Raw genomic sequence first — 20133 nt, 5'->3', positions numbered from 1 at the left:
TCTGGTTTACTCACTCTTATAATTACAACAGATAGTCAGAGCAAGCAGGGTGTTTTCTTTCTTTATTATCACTTTAGGATCTCTATTCCCCAATCACATCCCTCCTATGACCACCAGCCTCCATCTCACACTGACAATGGCTCCCAACCCATTAACTATTGCAGTTTTTCCTCCTTCTGACCTCCATCTTGTTAAAGAAGCCTGCTTAGACCATATGCAGACTGGGCATTATTGTACCCCTGAATTGTCACTGTTCCAAAACAAAGTAGCACATTTGGCATTTTAGAAAATACTAGTGTTTCCTTGCTGGGCCACTAGTGGGCGATATGTTTTGTCTGATACTAACAGACAGACACTTTGTCCTCAAGAATCATGGGAAAACTATTGTGTGAAGATTCAAAATGCATCTCTGCTGATCCGGGTAGTCAACACACACATTGTTTCAGAATCACTTCGATACAGAAGCCTCCACATTGTCTGTTATTGTCGATCCACTTGTGCGTGCACGGGAGCAGGGTCGACTGTAACTGCAGCGTGCATGTGTGGCTATATACCATTTCAGAATCATCATTTTCATCGTTTACTCATTCTTCTCCCCACTGTTGCACCCCGCCTAAAAAAAAGGAATGAAAATGTTGTTTCCCTGTAAAACTTTGGGGGGAAAAAAGAGTTGATCCGAAGCCGATCTTGTGCAATCAGGATCTCGGTCAAAGAGTTCCAATGGACGGACACAGATTAAAACAAACTTTTGCAAGAGCAGCGTGAACGCAGAGCTAACAGCTGTGCTTCTGTGCTTTAGCCTTTGGGGTCCAAAGCTGAGGTAGCCGATCAACATGCTGATTTAGGAGTCGAGTCACATCAACAGCTTGGTGGTGCTAGCAAACAAAGCCTCCCCAATCCCACTAATCCTTTGAGAGCAGGAGCCCTCTTGAGAGCGTGCACGCCGCTGCCTTAAAAGCGTGTGTATAATTAGCTAACAAGCACCAGCTGTGCTGATCAAATCACCTGGCATCTGCTTGTCTCCACACCTCTCAGCCGAGTGCCAATCACCCTCGCCTTCGCGCGTTTCACCCCCAAAATGATGAAGCCATCACGTCCGTGACGCCGAAGCGAGTCTGCCAACAGTTGCCGGGGGGAGAAAAGGTGCGAAGGTGTTTTTTGCAGCCATTTCCATGGCGCCCGCTCACGTGTTTCCCTCCATCGCGATTGAAGGTGGATCATGGAGACGGCGCTCGCGTTTAGAGGCGATGTAGATTTGAGTGGAATAAAGAGATTAGCGTTTGATAATCCTCTCTTCTTTTCACAGTCCATGAACACACACACACACACACACACACACACACTGCAGTACCCACATTTTAACCACATCTCAATGATTTTCACATCTTTAGTAACGGATCATCTTCCTCAAAAAGCAAAATAAGCTTTCTCTGTTAACGGGGGAGAGCTTAGGCACTCATCATATTTGTCTAATTTGCTTCCGGTTCCGGTCGCCCCGTCAGGCCATCGAGTCCGCTGGTACCGACGTTTGAGTCTTTTTTTTTGCTCGCGTTCGTTCTTCCTTCAGCTCTTTCATTAAGCTGTCAGAGGTGCACATACGTGCGAGCTCTTACCTCAGGACCCAAACGTCTGCCTGCAAATTAGGAACAAAACAAACAGAAAGGAAAAAGACGTTTTGGATTTGAGCCCGCGTTCTGCTTCTGGCAATCTTCCACCCGAGCTGAGGTGTTTTTAGTCCAAAAAAACACTTCAGATCTTTTTTGTAAGCTCTCATCTGATTCTCTGCCAGCGGATTCGGAAAGAAATCCTCCAATTTTGCAAGTCAGTCACTAACTTGTGATTTATGCCCCGCTTTGCGGCGAGGACGGTAAATGACTCTGCCTGTCTCGGAAAAAGGATCCGTGTGTCATCTGGAGACAGGACGGCCCATTTGCCCGTCTGCTTTAGAGTCCAATCAGCCACAGAGCTGCAGGGTCGCGCGTGGAACCCAGGAAGAAATCAAGGTTGTTTCTTTTCTTTTTTTTTCCAAAATCAACTTATGATGCCCGGATCTGGGAACTTTCTCTGATAGGAAAGCCTGATGTGCAGACTCTGATTGGCTGTGAAGTCTCCGGTGAAGACCTGACAGGTACCAGCACGCAGAGGCTGTGAGTGAAGACAGACGGGGCCCCTTCTGCTCCTGATTGGGCGTTTGGTAGCTTAACCGGGACTCTGCAGCCATAAGGCAGCACTCCCTCTCAAGGTTTGAGCAAACCTTTAGTCTCTCAACGCGCATTTATGTTGCATCAACGTAACTAATTTTTATGCGTTGGATGAGAAAACTTTTCCCGGCGTGTGATCTTCTGACGTCCTCCTCTCTCCTACAAATGGCGCCTGGCTGCGAGATACTGCCCGGGTGTTTTCACCGTATCGTGCCAGCGCTTAGATGTTCGGCATCTCTGGAAAGAGACGAGTCAGACGGAAACACCACCACGTACCTAATCACCATTCAGTGCACCGAACCAGCCGCTTACACAGCCCTCACATAAAGGCCGTGCGCTGTGCAGCCGCTGCTGCGGAATAAAGATGCTTTTATTTCAGGGTTCGGTCTCTGCATGGATGCGGGAGGAAAGTTTGAAAGGCAACATCTTTTTCAAAGACGGAGTCCTGCTGAAAGACGTCCTCCTGTGAGCGATGCCAGGCAAAACAGAAACTTAATTTGTGCGCTGTTGTGAAAACACTCCACAGAAACTTGTGTTTACTATGAAGGTTTACTTAACTCTGAGACGGGGTTTTAATATTAAACAGCAGCAGATGGTTCCTGCTGGAAGGGGGCAAATCAGCCCCCATATCGCTTACAAGGCCTGAGCGTGTGCAGACACCAGCGCGGAGGAGACGAGGAGCTACGAGACTGGCACAAGGAGAGTGGGGGGTGGGGGGGGCATGGGGGAAATCAGGTCCTGGGTGTTCTCTGAGTGACATTTTCACACTGCGCTGTTTGTTTTTGAAGCCCACGAACGGTTTCAATCAAGAGCGAGTCGTGCACGGCCACATGTTTTAAATGTTAGTCAATGTTTAACTGTAATCTGAGGTGTGTTTCATTTCCTGGAGCTGTCAATCCTTCTCAAATGACCTCACTCCCTTCACACACATACGTGTGTGTGTGTGTGTGTGTGTAGGGCCCCTATGACCAAAGGGCTTAAGTGGCCTCAGAGTGCCTCGTACCAAGTCTGCAAGCTCTCTCTCTCTCTCCTGCTCTCTCTTACACACACACACACACACACACACACACATACACACACACACACACATTGAAATTCAATGATCATGAGAAAATGTGTGTCATACAACTTGCATGTATGTGTAGACTAAACATTGACTTATATTGCTTTTTTTGCTGATTAGAGGTTGCTCTTAATGAGGACCGCTAACCCCCAACATACACACACACACACACACACACACACAAATATTCCAGAGTCAGACCAGAATGTAAAAGCAGATATTGCTTTGTTTTACCCGCTGAGTCAATCAGATAGTTAATTTGAAGCCTGGAGGAACGTGGGACACATTCTGTGTTCTCCCTGGTTAAGGGGGGGGGGGTTGGTTTTCCTCCAGGCTGGGGCCCAGCATGTCACACACATCAATGTGAGGTTGAGGGAAATAGATGCTGCGTCTGTTTTGTGTACCATCCTGAGAGTTTGTGCTCTTACATTGACACGCTGAGATCGACTACTGTGTGTGTGTGTGTGTGTGTGTGTGTGTGCATGTTTTATTTTTCTGTGTGGGGGGGCTGGAGGATTACTGGAACATGAGTGCAGAGAGTGAGAGTGTCTGTGCCTGGGTGTGGAAGAATGTGTTTCTCGTGTAGTTGTCAGGCAGCTCCGTACGTTACACTGATGGTTCTATGTTTGAATGGTCTTCTGTAGCCTCCTTTAAAGCTCCCCTCCCCAGCCCCCCCTTCCCCTCCTCTGTCTCTCTGAGAATTTTTGCACTGTCTGGGATGTGTTTTGCATTACTGGCTTCATTTCCTCATTCACTGTGACATTCAGTCCTTTTCCCACAAATCCCAACTCGAACAAACGCAAGATTGAAATGCCAGTCAGTGAAAATAACAAAAAGAAGCAGACCCCCCCTTTTTTTCTCTGTAACTGACATTTTACATGTTTATGTGCAAAAAAGAAAAAAAGTGCTGCATTTCGCCAAAAGTGGGTGACAGCTGTGATAAAAGCTTAATGAAAAGCAAAGATTGAAGCAGCTGATCAGCAGGCGGAGGAGCAGAACTGAAATGTGCTACAAATGACACAGAGGAAATCAGTTCTTCTGACATTTCAAAGTGTGTAAGAACAAATAGGAAATTGTTCCATCAATGCTTTGCAGCAGAAATGCAGAGTAAGAGATAACAAATTAGAAGCATCATTGGAAAAAGAACAGAAATAAGTTTGTATTAGCGCCTATTAGCGCCTCTTAGCATCTCTGTTAGCATTTGTGTTAGCACTGCTTTTCAGAAGTATCATCTCAAGATCTACACAAATTAACTTCCCACTAATTCCAAAGTAAATAAATTTTTTAGAAAGGTTTTTATTTTATTTTTTTAAATGCTGCCAGTATGTTAGCATATAATTTGGCACAAAAGGCCTGAAACACAAGAATTTTACCGGAAGCTCAAGGAGTTTTACCCAGATGTTACCCTAAAGTCCTAATAAAATGGTTCTGTGGCCATGTTTGTGTCCTCCAGAGTGATGACATGCACAACATTGGGAAAATGCGCTCACACACAGCTGACTTTGGACTACACACCCAAAATTGCTTGTTAAAGCCAACGATGCTTGCCTGATTTTAATGCCGGACATTAAACAGATTCATTTGTGGGCCAGTTTGAAATGATCCATGAAAGATCGTTAAAACTGACATTGAAGCAGCAGATGGCGACTTCATTCATTCTGAAGAAACACACACACACACACACACATGAGCTGACCACTCAGCTGGTTCACATGAACCTCTCTCCCACAAACACAAAGTGGGCAGCGGATTAGAGGAGCGATGTTAACTAACCAGATCCTCTTACCGATGCTAATGTCATTATTTCTATGGAAGATTAATGAGTGCTATTTATAACTCATTAATTCATATTGAGTAGGACTGCAGATTAATTTGTTAATCATACATCAAATATGAATGCTGCCCCTGGCTACTGACTAAAGTCTTCCTCCTCTGGGCATGTGTGTGTGTTTGTATTTGTGTGTTCTTGTACTTGCTACATACTGAGTACCAAAATCTGCATTTTACTAGCAACGTGAGGACATTTTTGGGAAGGGGAGACATTTTGGCTGATCCTCACAACTTTATTAGACTATTTGAGGGTTCAGACTTGGGTTTAAGGTGGGGTTAGTATTGTCTTTAGGTTGGGATGGTTAGATATAAAAGCTGGGCCAATTGTTATGCCTGTGAAGGTCCTCATAAAGCCAAAACCCAACTACTTGATTTTTTTTTTCTATTTTGGGAACTATTTTGCACTTGACTGTTCCAGCCAATTCACCCCTTGATTTCCATCAATCTGAGCAGCACTCAGCATTTATTCCTCACCCCATCTTTGACTGTTCACATCTTTGATGGCTATGTTCTGCTGTGGAGAAGTGAACCTTATATACAGAAAAAACATCTGCATACAGCTGTATTTGAAAAAACACGGTCTCTGATCTCAAGCTTTGTTGAATTTTGTTTCTGTGGGTGTATGTGCCCGCATGTGTGTGTGTGTGTGTTTCTTACTTCAGTGCATTTATCGAACAGCAAAGAAGTCTGTGATGTGAGAAACAGATAAAAGGTCCCTGGTTTGAATTGAACTATTAAATGGGATTTATTTTTGTACTTACAGAGAAGAAATGTTTCAGGAGCAGCAAGCACTGTTGTAGAGGGCTGACCATGGTGAGGGAACAAAAATGCTGCACGCCATGATGTAAATCTAGGATTTGTCCTTAAGAAGATGAATATACGTGAACATTTGACCTGCCGTTCCATCAGAATGTTTCCTGCATCAGGAAAAACCTCCACAAATGACCAAAAACATGTTAAAATGAACAAATCCACATTTCACAAGGTCCATGTGCTACACAAGCTGTTGTGTACCTTGTGCCTTGTGAGTTTGTGTGTCTGTGTGGATGTGTTCGGGAAGGGGGGGTCAGGGTAAATGGATCTAGCGTGACCTCGCTCCTACATGGGGAAGTCACAGAGCAACACAACACAACACAAAGTATCGAGCAACACTCGATACTTTTTCAGAGCAACACTTTTCCATCCGTGACGCGGTCCCACCCAATCGGCTGCTCCAACATTACGGTAAACACATTTGACACTGATCAGCCCTTCCAGGGAACTCTGATCAAAATACTTCCCCCACAATTTGGAGAGGCAGCATTTTTTTTTTAAGTTCAAATGTCGGTTAAGTTTAAAAAAAAAACAACAACTTGGATATGAAAAAGAAAATCTTCAAAATTCCCTTGAAAACATTCAGAAAACTGAAGCCAGAACAGCACTGGTTCAGGGTGGAGCTTTTAGAACCATTTAACCCTAACCACCCCCCCGCCACCCCCTCCCTCTTATGTTATTTTTATGACTCTGTTGTCTGCAGATGATGAAAAACACTGCAGGTCTTAAAGTCCGCGTGCTACTTTGGGATAATCCTATTCCTGTGTCTTGGGGGGTGGATGTTAGCGCTGGCTCAAACCGATCACAATCAATTCTCTGTTGATTTCTGGGGGAATACTGCTTAATAATAGGAAGGGGGGGGGGGGGGGGGGGGGGGGGGGGTGTGTGTGTGTGTGTGTGCGTGTGTGTCTGTGGATGATGGTGGAGTGCAGTCTCTAAATCCAGAGTGAGATGGATGGACAATCGGGGATTTCCTTTCCTCTGGAGAATTGGACTGATGTTCTTAATAATGAGCTTAAACCCCCCCTCACGGTTTAGATCATCCCACTACGCTTTAAACACACACTCTGCTCAGATTAACACACACACACACACACACACACACACACACACACACACACACACAAACACACACACACACACACTCCAGATGCTGTTGTCGCCTGTGGGTAAAAACTGATAAGGTAACCTCCACCCCCCCACCCCATCTCCTCTGTTCATGAGTGGGCATTGTCATCTCCCACCTCCCTGCTGGGCCGGCAGGTGGGATATAAATATTCTGAAACATTCGGAATTGAATATTTAAAAAAAAAACCTAATGGAAAAAGTCTTATTTGCATCTGTGCTTGGCAGTAGTTATTTATCATGTTGAATTTATGTATGTTAAGTCACAAAATGGGCTGATATATGCAAAAAAGAAAAAAAACAACAATAGTTTTCGTATTTGTTGAGTGGGTGGAAACATTATTCATTTTTGCATGTAGGAAACATACGTGGCTGAAACATCATGGCAACAACACTGTGGGCCATCAGGTGAAGTATCTACTGTGAGATAGTGGCGGATGGATGTAATTTACCTATACGCCACTCTGTGATTATCATGTGATGATTTTCTTATAAGGTTTTTCATATACAGACACGGAGCAGGAGATCAGATGTTACCCACTCAAGAGACTTTTCATTTTTTTAACTCCCACCTCTGTGTTCATTTGCTTGAGTAAAGTGAAGTGTGAGGCGAGTGGGTGGATGAGAGGAGACCCTTGACCTGTGCCAGTCGCTTCTTAAATGCCCTCTGAGATGGACCCAACATCAAAACAAGAGCACGGAGGCAACAGAAAACACGGCAACCGCAAATAATGTGGAAAACATCAAGGCGATAAACAGGGAAAAGCTCTTTTAGTCATTTAGGCCATTTTATTTCTTGTTTTAAGCGCTGTAGTGAAGAAGGGTAACGGGCATAAGGCATCAGAGGCAAAATGTGTGGTTGTAATATTTAACCTTTGATTTAATGATTAGACCTTCGTAGTTAATGATTATGCAGATAAAACGTACTAGCAATGTATACGAGTCATTGTCACTGTTTGAGCACCTGCTACATGTATACTTGTCACTATTTGAATGTCTGCTATGAGATGGAAAGTCCGGGAAAGTTATCAGAGGGTTAATGGAAAGTACCAGAGTAACCAAGGCGTAGTAACAGGAGATGGGAGGTTGTCTGTTTGAACAAGGAGGTGTCTATTTTAAAAAAAACCATGTAAGGTACACCTGACTTCTGATAGGTATGGAAAATGGTACTTAACGGTGGAAAATGAGTAAAATAGCTAACCAAAAGGAGGAGCCCGGGGCGGGGTAGCCCCAGGCTCCGAATAGTATAAAAGATGGGCAATTCTTGTCAGTGTTCAGACTTAGCCCGGGCTACCTCTCATGCATGGTGAATTGTGAATCTTCAATAAACCATCATTGGAACCGTGAACCAGCTGACCCTGACTCATCATTCGACCTTGTTGCGGCAACTCTACATCAACTCATTGGCACTGGCATAGGCATTCAGACTTAAAAAAGGTGTAAGTTTATTAAAGCAATTAGACATAGAGTAAAAAAGCCACAACAGCGCTGCGTGTTGCAGGAAACCTTTGGTTTACAGCCTCCAACCAATGGTGACAGCTGCACGAGAGCACCAGGCGACCTCTGACCCCTCACACCTCCAGCTGGACAAGGAGCGGCTCTCGCCTGCGTAGAATCGCTGGTGGCCAGATCGCGTGGTCGTCATAACAGACTTCAGTTTGTTGGTGACGGGACTCTCAGGTTGTTCCGCCGCTCTTCTGTTCTCCAGATGTGTGAGGAGGAGGGGGAGTGACGGAGATCCTCTGCTTTCTGCTCTTCGCCAGATAAATGCGACGGCGGTTAATTTATCATTCAAATGACGGCCCCGCGAAGCTACCGAAGGGCTAAAACTTCCTGTATGCATTGATAAGCAGTTTCTGCTGTTCTACCTTCACAGTTCAGCAGCAAAGCTTTCACAGGGTTTGTCCTCAGTGAGCGACACAGATGCAAAGCTTCTATAAAGCGAAATGCATTAACCAAGAGCAGCGAGAGGTACGGATTTAAACGGTGAAAGGGAAGAAAGAGGATTTGTTGCATGTCAAAGTTTGGCTTGGAAGCTCTCAGAGAATCTGTTTTGAGGCGAAAATCCCACATAATGGAGCCTTGGAGCTGTATATCAGGAGAACAGAGGAGTCAAACACACCCAGACGCTCGTGTGTGCGCGGGGTGTGTCTTTTTATTTATTAGTTTTTGTGATTTCTTTTGAAACATTTTCGGGCTTGCACAATAGATTCAATTATAGTGCACATGAATTTGAGCTGAGCAAATGGAAGTTAGGCCGAGTGTGTCAAAAGTGTTTGTTCTAAAATGTAAAGGTAATAATTCAAAGGAGTATATTGTTTGACACATGGTGTTGGACATTCTGCTGATTCTTCATGGGGAATTTTCAATTTAAAACCATTGCAAATGAAACACACAAGTGAAACTCACAGGCAAACACAAACACACACATTCACATCTTTGTACTTCTATCTTTGTGGGGACTTTCATAGGCATAATGTACTACCCAGCTTCTAAACCCAAACATAAACCCAATTGTAACCTCAACCCTAAAACCATCTCTAAGTTCCAAGTTTCAATTTCCAAGTTCTAAGGACCAGCAAATCCAATATCAGTTCTCAGTGGAAAGGTCTTTTTTTTGAAGTGGTGTTACAGATAATAATCTGTCTGAGCTCGTCTGAACCCCTGCCACTGCAGACATGATCCTGATGCCCCCTGATGACCAGACACTTCCTGCTTCTGCTTGTCAGATGTCCTGATGGTCACATCTCAGAGGTTCCCAGTTGGAATCAGAAATGGAATCATGATATCAGGTCACATCATCCGTGTTTTCATTACTCAGCCTGGAGCTCTGATTATTTCCCTCTTGTACGGGATACCAGACATGTGCAGTTAGCTGGGAGTCCGAATCTCACTGACAGTCCGAGAATATGCCCCGCCCCCCCTCACTGATCCCCCACCTGACTGTTATCTGGGCCCTTCCACACACACGTGCCTCCTGGTAGATGGTGAGATGTGAGATAATAGTGAGATTTGAACAGCCACAATTCTGTTATAAATGGTACATTAAACATCAAATATGCAATAGCTGGGTCCATAACAGAGAATTATGAAACACCACATGGCTGGTGTGGACCAGTTTGATGCTGTGTCATAAATATCAGGAACAGTAATAGATGAGAAGTTCCCAAGGACCCGTAATACTGACTTGACATTTTAAAAGGGGCTGCAAACACTGTATCTTATGCGGAAGCTAAGACAATTTGTTGTGGATGGAGACATGAGGCCACTTTTCTATCACTCCTTTGACGAGAGCAGTTTACTCCTCTGCTTGGTCGCCTGGTGTTGTTCTCTGCCGGCAGTAAAGAAAAGTAAATTAAACCAGATAGTCAACATGTGCAGCAAGGTTGCTGTCGCAATGCTAAATAGTGTTGCTAAAACCGGCGAAGTAAGGCTGGTCCAGAGAGCACAGGACATTAACGAATATACGTCCCTCCCCAACACCAGGCCTAAGAATTGTTACCATCAGGTGGTTCAGGGCTGCAGTGGTCAAACCGGGTGGAGGCTACAGGTCATTAAACCCATATCATATCAAAAAAAGCATTTTTGTGATTAAGGGGATCACTCCAATGTCCTTAAGCCCAGGAAACACCTCTGCCTCAGACGGAGCAGAGGTGTTCTGAAGAGATTACGCAATCGTGAAAGAAGCTTCTGAAGCCACTTAATAATCCTGTTGGTCCACCAGTCAGTTGTGCATGAGTGGTTCCTGTCTTTTCTGGAGACACTGAATCACATTAGGGGGTGACCTAAGAAGGCACCAGGAGACGTTTCATTAGAAAAACCTGCCATCTTCTTAATTGATTTGAGTTGATGGGATATTCCACATTACATCCGGCTGAATTCAATAGTTGGTGCCTGCTGATGCGCGAGAGCGTGAGAACAAAGTGACAGATAAAAGCAAAAGTCAGCAATTCCGCACGTATTCTGTAAAAAGCGAGAGAAACTGCAGATGATGAGGAAAAGGGAGAGATTGTGAGAAAGACGAGTGGGGTAATCTATGTCACAAGGGCACCAAAGGACAAGAGAGCGGGAGATGAAGAAATTATCTCCTCGCACAGATATATTTCCCAGTTTGTTTTAGGGCGTTTCTGGGGGATCGTTTTCACAGTCGTTTCACTTAATCGTTAAAAACTTTGGTGACTCATCTTGGCAATAACTATAATTGTGTAAAATAAGGACTAACAGACAAAGAAACCCAAAAATGATCTACAACAATGCCTTAAAAACCTTAGAAACAGGCCATCTTGAATTTAGATATAATAAATAAGAACTATGTCGTACACACACACGTCAGTTGTACACAGGGACCGATCAGAGTCACATTTTTTCACTTCGACCCTTGGAATTTAAATCTCTCTCCCAGTCTAGTGCTGGTTTGGGGCAAGTTTGCTCAGCTGCTTGTGGTGATTTCCTCCATCATTCAAGGTCACAGGTCAGCTTGCGGCCGCTGTGGCTGGAGGATGTCGCCCAGTTGGCTAAGACTATTTTATCGTGCTGCTTTGCAGCAAGAAAAAAAAAAACTAAAACTAAAACCTATGACTTCAGGTTGAAGGAACTGACACTGAACTGATCACAGGAGAATAAACCAGGCAATACAATCATTCTGCTTCACTTTATTAATCACAGCCTGAGTTAATTTTTTTTCTCTAAATCATCAACAACAGGATGAGAAAACATGACGACTCAACGTGAGACCAGCAGAGACGGAGGTTGAATGTGATTACGAGGAGCTTTTTTTTTGTCAGCTGTGACCCCAAGAATTCTTCTTCTGTCCGGGCTCATGCTCACTTCCTCCTATTGAAACAGTAGCAGCCTAAGTCACACACTCACATAACCTCTGACTTCCTGTTGAGCTTCAGGAAACCGCTGACCAGTACGATACTACTGGTCCACTTCACTGGCTGGTGTTAATAAAAAAAAGGGTTCCCATTATTTTATAACATTTAGGCCCACATTTAAAGTTTACCAACATCAACATCGTCCAACATCATCAAGCATCACTAGTTTCAGTATTTACAGTAACTGTGACATTTCTGTCGCAATAATCAGCTCGATCCAACTAAAAGACTGTGTTTTTCCCCACAACTAATGCCATATGTGACACTTTGTAAGGAGTGAAGGTTGCCACGGAAACCAAAAAGGGAACTGGAGAGAACTGATTAAGAAGTGACGAGATGAGATTAAGTCTTTTTTTAAAACTCTACAGACACACACACACACACACACACACACCCACACACCCACACCCTTTTTGCCCTATCACAGTTGTTTTCCCGACTGCATGGAGGAAATCCTTCTGTGTACGTTTGATGTACCATCACTGGAAGCATAACGTCATGTGTTTAAGATAGCAGCTGGCTGTTGTGTGACGGCAAATGCCACCAAACAGGCGTGCCTGTGCGTGCACGCTGTGACACATTTCCGTCCATACACAGAACAACAATGAACTGACCAGGGTGACTTCATAGCATGGTCTGAAGGACAAGTTTGGATTCACATTACACCAGTTTAAAATCCATTGATCAAATGGTTAGACTGGTTTGGATGGGGAGGGGATGTGGGCGGAGCCAACACACGAACCACTCGACGTCCCCTTTGGGGGCCGTTTTAGCATCGGGATGATTCTTCATCCTCGTTGGAAGACATCTTGTTCCCGCCAAGTAGATCATTTATCTTTTCCAGCCTCAGGTACTCTGATTACATGCCAGACGTCGACACGTTCAGGCCCCGGCTCCGCACGCCGCTCTTGAGGCTCTCCTGCTATATTCACACATGCGTCTCATTTAGAGTCAGGGATTAAATCTGGGACTAAACAATGTAGACATTCGTGTTGACACACAACTCCTATCAATGCAATATATCACAGTGGTGGTTCTGGACAAGAGTCATCTGTTATATACGGCTAACCTGTTTGATTGATCCCAACTGGCTCTTCTCGGGATTTCTTCCATCTGCTCAATTTCTTCGGTCTTTGCACACAACGGAATTCCAGTTTCTATGGATGGTTTTGCCCGATGATTGTTGCTCTGGTTGCCAAGTCCTGATCGTGAGCTTGCAAGTGTGTTTTCATGTAGATCCATGTGTGTGTATGTGTGTGTGTGTGTTTGGAGGCAACAAGGGCAGTGGGAGCAGAGCAGGGATTCATGATGAAATTCAGAAGCAATGAAGTCTTTGCTGAGCCAAAATGGGAAAAGATGGGGAAAAAGGGGGGAAAGGGGGAGAGGGGAATTGAGAGTAAAGGAAAAAGGATGAAGGAGAAAATTAAGAGAAAGCAAGGAAGAGGTAAAGAAGGATAATGTGAGGCAAAACCCATTAATGGCATCCGCATACAGGAGCGACATGAAAGCACCGCTTCAGTCTATTTGTCATTAAAAAAAAACACGTTTGTGTGTTTGTGTGTGTGATTGTACAGCCGGATCGCGCACAAGCCTTTTGTGTGTTTATGTCTGTCAGTCTCTGTAATTACTCTCGTTCCTCGGAACACAGCAGCGATAGCTGCAGGTTCTGCCAAGTTGACATTCAAGAGCTCGCGATAAACAACTCCGCCAGATTTGTTTGGCCTGCTCGGAGCTCGGCACGCCGCTGGGGAGGGCATCTGAATCTCACACGGGGGGAGACGGTGGTGGTGGTGGGGGGGGGGGGGGTGTCGGCAGTGGAAGGGGGGAAAGGCGCTGTTGGAGTCTGGGCGCCCGTTTGCACCATTCGGTAAGGAGTGAGGCGAGGTTGCATCATCGGGGGAGGGGATCACCTTCAGAAAACACTGAAAGTGTTTAACCTTGATGCTCTCCGTCTCACTGCTTCACGACTCGACCTTCAGATCGTTAAACACACATTATGATTGAGAGACTTTTCTCAAGCCGCCTCCAGCAACACAATCACAGCGTGAACAGGAAGGGCTAATTAGATAATTAAGAATGAAGAGGGTTTTTTTCCCCCCCGAAATCCTCTATTTTGAATTTTGAAGCGTACCATAATGTATTTTTTTCTGTGAAAAGTCAGAGGGATGAAGAATTCCTCTAAATCCTCCTCCATTTTTGAACCAAAAGACAGAGGAATAACAAAAGGAAGCGTGCAGAGCATGTTTATTTCTCCCTTTCTGCCTCAGGCAGTTTAAACTGAACATTTTCTGTTGCTCCGCGAGTTCATTTGAATTCAGTCATTTGAAAAAGATAAAGTCTTCCTCTGTCACTTTTTTTGGGGGGGGTATTTAAACCGAGGGCTTGGTTCTTTTCACCTTGTTTGCCAAATGCGGCCCAAATTTCAAACAAGGAGGGAGAAAAGCTCTGAATGCCAGCTTCGCCATTTGAATTTTAATATGTTTGCTGCAGTTCGAGTCGGTTTTCGATTGCCTCATTTCAGATGATGAGCATCCCTCCCTTAGCCTGTAAACAAACTGCTGTCTGACCAGTGGTTACTGGTGGTGTGACACACACACACACACACACACACACACGCAACCAGGTGTAAACATGTTAGAAACAGCGTGACTTAAATTCCAAAATTCAAACGTTATGGGGAGAGAACAGCTCTCCTGAAATGAAGCACAATGGGGTTTGCTCTTAAACATCATTTTGGGTAAGAAGTTTAGCCAAACTAAGGAAGCCTTGAGGACAATGGCCAGACGAACCAGGATGAATCATATCCAGTCTGCGCATTACAGCTGGAACCATTTAGCTGCAGACGGGCAAACATCAAGCCTGCGTCCTCTCTCTTTTTCTCTCCTTTCTCTTGATCCAGCAGATTCAGGCAGCCTCTGATGGAAGGATCACATCCCTGGATGCTAGAGTTTGGTGCGCACTCCCGACCTGCCTGCTGTTCATAACAACATGGAGAATTACACCGTCTGCTTTCATTTCCATTCTGACCTGATTGTTGATTTTCATAAGAATTGGTGACGCAACCTTAGGAGATGGCATGGATAAAGACTGCCAAAAGACAGTTCGAAAGTAGACCCACCCTCCAAATGGCAAAGGAGTGAATTTCTAATCTTCTTTCTCAGCCTTCTGTGTGTCTGGTTTATGTGTTAGCGTGTCTGTGTCAGTTTCTCTGTCTCCCCGAGTATCTCTGTGTGTCCGCGTTGCTCTCAGCCCGACGGTCGGAGATGCTCATGCGTCTTGCAGCAATGTGTGGAAGCCTCTGCAGTTTCTCCAGTTTGATGTGAATGAGGGCTGACTTTGTTAAAAGCATTAACATTTTCAAACCCCCGAATCACTAATGGGGATGTTGTTGGGGAGGAGAGGCATTCTGCAGAACGCTGCATTATTTAGCATCCGCTGGTTACCATCCTCAATGAAACTCACAAACAGGGGCGCACGTGCTCGCCAATGTGTGGGTTGTTTTTTTTTTTGATGCACGCAACGCCAAGATGATTGCGAGACAGCGCGCTAAAATGCACAATCAGCGGACAGAAAAAGGGGTTATTACACATCCTCGCAGTTTTCATTTCAGTGCAGCTCAGAGATGCACGAATGCACGTTTAAAACATAAAGAGATGCCTTCAGATATGCGTCGTCATTGATTTAACCTCTGATAGGATTTGGCCAGGGAGCAGTGGGGGGGTGATGAAAGACAGGAGCAATAAGAGATAGACAGGTGGGACAGACCAGCGGGGAGGAGAAAGAATATATTTGGGAGACATTTTTAGGGTGTTATCTAGGGATTTTATTGCGGGCGTGTGTGTGTGTTCCTATTCCTGTTCCTGTCATCACTTCTATTAGTTTTTCCACCTTCCATTTTATCCCTAAAACTCTCAAACAAATTGCCTTTTGGGGGTATTTTGGGGGGGCTGATTAGTTTCTCAGCAGGTATTGGAAGGATCTTCATGATGTTGCCTTAGTGATCGCCTGCCTCCCTTTGGTGCAATCATGATGTCGATATGACGTTTTCATGAAATGTCAACTGCTGCCATAAACTTTCAGACGCATTAATTTTACCCTCCGGCACAACTCTTCATACCTTTATGAAATCAGATCGGCTTGCACCATTGTGCAGCTTTAGAGATAAACATGCTTTAAACTCTGTGAGTGTAACTTGTTCAGCAGATAAATAGATGCTATTCTTCTGTATTTTGTGCCATTAGATGTCGACAGTTTAGATGTTGCATTTCTCATAGCACTGTAATTACATAAATAACAGAGAGCAAATACTGTTCGGCTCAGACTGCTCCTGTTGCTTCATCATCTTCATTCTCTCTCTCTCTCTTGTGCTCTGTTTCACCCTGAGGTTGTATTTTACATTACAATGTACATCAGTCACTGGAGCTCTGCGTAAATGCACCTTATACCTCTCTAGGGGACTCAGGTTTACTCTAACTCTCTCTCTCACACACACACACTCACACACACACACACGCACACACATGCACATGGATATACGCAGGTCATGTAGAGTTTTGTTGTGCAGGATGACAGATCCAGATCGCTGTTACACATCTGGATGTGAACAGAATATGCAGGTAAATAGTGGAGAGCAACAAACACCTGCAAAAGGTAGAGATGCACACAAAAATACAAATCATGGAGAGAAAGAGAGAGAGAGAGAGAGAGAGAGAGGGAGGATCTAAAGCAGAGTAAGGTTGACAGCGACCCTGCTATTTTTAAAGGGCACACTTCACAAGCTATCATTTCCTCATTAGTTATCCTGGGGGATCTTTTTCTATTAACACACACTTACACACATGCATAAATAGTGTATAATGACATTAGTATTTACACATATTTCTTAATTTGCTTGAACATTTTCACAAAACTGACAAATGCAAAATTTATAAATGAGCACATTCTGAATTTTAGAACCTTTTATATGTTCTACTTTATTGAAGCGTCATCAGATACAGGAACACACATTTACCGAAAAATCTAGACTTTATTCTTCAGACTGTCCGTTTTAATCATGTTGCACCAGGTTTTGCATATTGGGGTGATAGGTCTTAAATTTCCACGCCAGGATTCTTAATTACAGTTTGTCACACATGTGAGAAACTGAAAACTCTTCAGCTCCGGTGACAAGACTGAGAGTCCAGACTGAGCTGAGTGACAGCATAATTGAAAGCTGAGACGTTCTGAGTCAGGAAAATAAAGAGAAATCATACATATGCAGCTCCATCTGATCCGCTCTAAATTGTTTGTTGTGATGAAAGGCCCCCACGCTTCCCTGAGGCAGCTGCCTGCTCCAGCTCACAAGCACAAACTTTCTGCTTCATCTCTGTGAACACGTTCATCAGATTTCCTCGCTGTCAAGGTGGATATTGAGTAACCTTGGACAACTGGCCACTATTAGAAGAGGTTTTAATCTTTTCTATATTAAACTGGAATACGCAAGGTCAAAACTTTAAGCACAACAGCTGCCTGAGCAAAACTTGCAAAGATTTAATTCAGGCAACTAGCTTGTCAAGTACTCCCTGAATGGTCACATAAATAAAGTCCAAATACAGATTTAATAAAAACAAAAGAGGAAGATTTTCAAAAGATTTACCGGCCATGTAAAATGTTGTAAAACTTGCCAGGCACACTGTGGCTGCGCTGGCATCCACTAAGAAGTGTCGAAGGAACACCGTGTGCCTCCACGAAAGCATTGTCTTATTCCGAGGTCTCGGCACGCACCTCAGATTATACCTATGAATTCACTTTCTCAAATTCATCGATTTAAATCCGTCACGTTTGATGCCACATGCCTGCAACACCCGCAGCAGATGAGGAAAAACAGGAGTCAAATGCTGCCTCTGATGCCACAACGCGCCCAAGAATTCCGAGAAGGCGCCAAACGCGACGCTCAAACGTGCCGTCATTTGCAAAAAGCCTCTCCATTAGCCTTTTGTGCGACAGCGAGATGATTAACAAATGTGCTGCGGCGCGACCAATGAGTCATGACTGAAAATACATGGTAAATTTATTTACTGATTGACTTGAACTGTATTAGGTACGGGGATATTGTTCATAGGCAGATGAGGTGGGTGAGGAGTATTATAGCATTGAGATGCTTCTCTCTATTTATGGAACGTATTAGCATCGAGTGTAGAGAAAGTAAAGGTTTGGAAGGGTAGAATAGGCAGATAAATAGAAGTGGTTGAGCAGGTCAGAGTTTCAGGCTGTGCCTGTGTGATGTTTTACAAAATAAAAAAACCCTGAGGAATCAAAGATGCCACACTTACAGAGCGGTTTATTCAGGAGCGCTCTTCAACCTGGCAATTGCAAAAAGGGGCAGATTTCTTTCCAGTTGTTTTGGTAATTATGAGAGGGAAGTAGTGCCTTGCATATATCAGCTCGAGAATTAAAAATGCAAAGTCTGAGACAATGAAGCAGGAGATTTGTTATTCCCCATTAGTATTCAGCCTTTTAACACTCCTGTTCTTCAACATTCAGCTGTGTGGTATTTTTCCTTTTCCCTGTGGCATTTTTGAGGCAGCCATGGGACCAGTTTCTTGATTTATTCTCAAATGAAATATTTTCTCTCCATCATTGGAAAACTCTTTGTGAATGCGTGAAAAATGGGAGCTTTCAGGGTCTTGGTACTACCAACTATTTATCTTCCATTTTCAATTATTATCAGACGTTCCTTTTCTGGTGTTGGGTTAGATATCCAACCAAGGACACACGGACAAGTTAATGCCAGCACCTAAAAGAGTCATTTCATTCATTTCAAACATGACAATTTGTCATGCTATGAAATGCTGTCTCACTCCACTTTAATACCCAAAAAACTGGTGTCTGTGGGGCGCAAGAGAGCTCAGGGACTAACACAACATGTTTTAGACCTCAATTTACTCAATTAGACTGAGAGATTTTTGAAGAAAAACAGAAGAATATTATTATCAGTGAGAAGTCTTCAATCTTTCATTTCTTCTCATTTTTTACTAACAATAATGATACTAACAGTCAAGCAGTTTGTTTGTGCGGAGGCACAATGGTGGATGTAAGAAACAAGTGATTTTCATGTGAAAGCTGATGAAGGTGACAGAAAATGAGAATATGCAACGATCGCCATGGAAACCACCTGCACAAACCCGCAGGACTGTGACTGAGACGGCTAATCGAGCTAAATATGACAGAGAGACAAAGTGGCAATAAACAGGACAGCCAGCGAATTTACATAACACTGGAAATGTTCACAATAGCATTTATTCAGAGTGGTTTTCCATAAATTAGCTTTTAAAAATTGCGCTTATTTTTGGTTGCATACTTCTTGTTTTACAGCAGACAGCTGCTAACAGCAGAGTCATAACGATTTTGCTTCTCTAACATGCTTACACTCAGACGTACATGGGCTTAAAAGTAGGTCAGTTTATTAATGCCAGTTTAGTCAAAGTTAATAAACTCTGGCACTGTTTGTGGCGGTTATTTAGACATTTTCCCTCTACTCTCTGGAAATGCTTGTAGCGAAAACTTTGTAGGTGCTAACTATAAAAGCAGCCCCACAGGCAGAAACACTGTAACTGGTGGGGGAAAAAAATCTTTTACATTTGATGTTTGCCTCTTCCTCCTGAAGTTCTTCTTCTCTCTTGGTCCTCCAAGCCTTCATGTTCAGCTCCCACTGGTATTCTTGCATGTCATGATGGGATGCAATTTTTAGTGTCTTTTTTTTTTTAAGTAGGCCACGAGCATGAGGATTTTTGACAGAGTGACAGAGAGACGCAGAGGGAAAGAGGGAAGAAGAGGTGCAAACAGGAGTTTCCATCACGTTTGTGACATTTTCTTTGTTTGTTTATGGGAAATCCATCCCTTCTCTGCACATGTGCCATCTTTTTGATTTGTGAAAGGGAAACAGACAGCCAACACAAGGACAAGATGAGTTTTTTCATCCACCTCCTCCATTCAGTTTCGGCCCACCCACATCACCGCACTTGTCAAAGTCAGCCGGGTAAAAATCTTGATTAAAGCACAGTATGTATGTATCACACAATCTAAATGTGGATAAAGTGCATTCTAATTATGGTGGAGCAAATCATCGCCAGGGTGAATGGATGGAAAACATCTTCGTTCGAGCTTCAGGCTTTCGCGTTCCCTCTCGTATTCAGCTGTCAGAACGTCACTAGTCTTTCCATCTAAAGTGACACTTTCCTACACA

Source organism: Takifugu flavidus, chromosome 11 (genome assembly GCF_003711565.1).
Source record: "Takifugu flavidus isolate HTHZ2018 chromosome 11, ASM371156v2, whole genome shotgun sequence".
Classification (NCBI taxonomy): Eukaryota; Metazoa; Chordata; class Actinopteri; order Tetraodontiformes; family Tetraodontidae; genus Takifugu; species Takifugu flavidus.
The sequence above is the reverse complement of the archived record's forward strand: the minus strand, read 5'-3'. Positions refer to the sequence as shown.